The 2,838-nt window shown below is 38.1% G+C and overlaps 1 non-coding gene across 1 annotated transcript; it reads left to right on the forward strand.

The window, feature by feature from the left end:
• Positions 1-905: 905 nt before the first annotated feature.
• LOC138988673 (U6 spliceosomal RNA) lies at positions 906-1,008 on the forward strand. The gene has a single exon (XR_011464943.1). It is a non-coding gene; the product is annotated as a U6 spliceosomal RNA (small nuclear RNA).
• Positions 1,009-2,838: the final 1,830 nt, after the last annotated feature.

The raw sequence follows: 2,838 nt of genomic DNA on the forward strand, positions 1-2,838 counted from the left end.
AAGTAAAATGACAGGAGCCTTTGTTAGCTCCTTAAGTAGCTTGCCCTCCTTCTTCCTCTTGTGTGCATCTACTGACAAGCAGTTATGATTGCTTTACAGATATTAAACGCTGCTGGAAAGTTACTCTGATTGAAAAGCCTAGCATGATGGAGCCCCAAGTAACCGTGGCCAGATGCCAAATGAAATTTCCCCTAAACATGACTGTCTTGCCTATTTCCACAATCCCAGACAAGGCTGGCCTCAAATCTGTTTATCACCCACCCCATCCTTTTACTGGTTATAGCAAAAGCCCTTAACTAACTGCCCTTGTTCTCTAAATTGTCCCTTCTGACCTGCATTTCTCACCTGGCTATCAATCTGTGGCCACTGTTTGCTGGCTGACCTGTGGACTGACGTAGCAAAGCTCACATGTGCTCACCTTGCCATTTTAAAGATATTTTGATCCCAAAACGATTAGCTTCTTTTTATATTCAATAGGTAGAAATGTCCTCAATCATTAGGCTTGTCACACAAGAGGGAGGAGAAAATAGAGGTGGTGAAGGGAAAATAAAGGGGTCCCTGGATGTCTGCTGTGAGCCAGCACTGGTTCTGCATTTGAACCCTCCACCCTCCTCCTTCAATAAGGATGGAAATGGGTACAAGTCTTTTCATTCCATTATTTATCTTGTGATTCAGACTTCTTCTTTTTTTGGAAAAATGGATCAGTTTACTTATAACATATTGTGGCCAAAAATAAAACTAAAATCAAGAGAAGCGCTAGTTCACTTACATTATATAGGGAGATGAGAATATACAACACCTTATGCCAAGTATCAGTGTATCAACCATCTTCATCCATTCGGAATGCATGTACTGATGGCCTATTCTATGCCTGGCACTGAGTTGAAATGAAGGTCCCACTCTCCTCACTTTGGCAGCACAGATAATAAAATTGGAATGAAACAAAGAAGACAAGCATGGCCACTGTGCAAGGATGGCATGCAAACTTGTAAAGCATTCTGTATTAAAAAAGGAAAAGAGAGAGACCCCACTATTACATACATATCAACCAAACTTTAAAAATGTGGTCTTATTCTACCTGCCATTTGAGTTTATTTATTGTAATTAAAAAAAAAAACAGTTTGTCACTTCTTGCCCTTTAGTATCACAAAAGAAGATTTTCTATGTTTTCAAAATCTTCTATGATGGTTCATATGTCATCATTTCTCAAACTATGGTTGGTTCATGCTGGGATGAAACTGCCATTACAGGGACTTAGAGTCTAGTTGTCAAAATATATTAATCAGAATACGATGATCTAACATTATAACCATGTTTATGATCCTATGTTGAGCTTCTTACCTAATAACAATAATTATTTTCCCCTGCATACTAATGGTCAACTTTAGAGAGATACTATATTAGTATAGTAACTGAAAACATTCAAAATCAAAATATTTCCCTTAGATCTTTTTTAAATCTTTATTTGTATTTATTTGTTGGTCTGTGCCAGGTCTTAGTTGCAGCCTGTAAGATCACTGATCATCATTGTGGCACACAGGATCTTGAACTGTGGCATATGAACTTTTAATTATGGCACATGGGATCTATTTCCATGACCAGGGATCGAACCTGGGCCCCATGCACTGGGATCATAGAGTCTTAGCCGCTGAACCACTAAGGAAGTCCCTCCATTAGCTTTTTATTTTTTCTTTTAATTACAATAGAACATGAGTTTAGCTTTCCTCATTTTACAATACTTTAAATTATAGGACATCTAATGAATGAAAGCAGGTGATTTTCTTGGCTATGATTAAGTTTTTTGGGCCCAGGAATAGAAATAGGCCGCTCTGTGCAGACAGGTGAGAGCACCAAGCAAAGGAAGCTGAGAAGGGTAATAGAGGAGATAATCAGGCCTATGAGAATGAATAAAGTAATGTCAAGTAAATAATTTAATTCAAGCTGTTTTCATTAATATTTAAAAAGCTAGAGGAAAGGGGAGGTTTGGGGCCGTCTCCTTCTAGTACCCATAAAGTACATGTGCAGCATTAAAAATTTCTGTTGCCTGTCTAGACTTTTAAAAACGTAGCTCAGGGATTAGTTTAGCCATAAAAGGTCTGAGACTAATACCTAGGATTTTGACTCTGAGGTCAAAATGTTTTTTCACAACCATATACAATAGCCTGATCTTCAGCAAGAGCTATTTTGCTGAAAGGGACTTTTTTATAGGACATAAAGGCAAATAATGATCTATTCTGGAATGCCCAATGGAATCCTTTAGCTTTAGTCTTCAAGATTCAAGTGTGAGCAGCTGTCATAAAGAGCAAGTTCTCAGCAGAAACAAGGGCATGAACACAGGGGTGAGCAGAGGTGGAGGGAGTAAGCATCGTCTCTCCTGTCCTGCCTGAGGCCAAAATGTTCCCAGGACTCTCATTTCAGTGATGAAGTCTGAGGCCGCAGCTGTAGACTGGCCGAATACTCACAAAAGCACTGCTCTTCTTTTCAGTACCCATCCAATCTGAAAACCCGAGACACTGTCATCTTTGACCTCTGGATTCAACCATGGGGTTTAGAAAGTTGTACTTTGGACGCTAAGCTAATCAACTATTTTCCTGTCATTTTCTAACACTCATTTGATAAATCTCATGACAAGACCTAACACAATTTAAACACAACTTTAAAAACTGCTTTTAGATATTATAAAAACACATCAATAATTAGTTGATAAAACTAATTATGTAATAGGAAGGTCAGAAATTGAGCCTTTACAATTAATAATAGAAATCATATTACGCAAAGAAAATAAGTGCTACTTACCACATTTTTCTTCTTTTCTGGAAATGATGGATGAGTCTCAGA

Source organism: Bos mutus, chromosome 7 (genome assembly GCF_027580195.1).
Source record: "Bos mutus isolate GX-2022 chromosome 7, NWIPB_WYAK_1.1, whole genome shotgun sequence".
In the NCBI taxonomy this organism is placed as follows: domain Eukaryota; kingdom Metazoa; phylum Chordata; class Mammalia; order Artiodactyla; family Bovidae; genus Bos; species Bos mutus.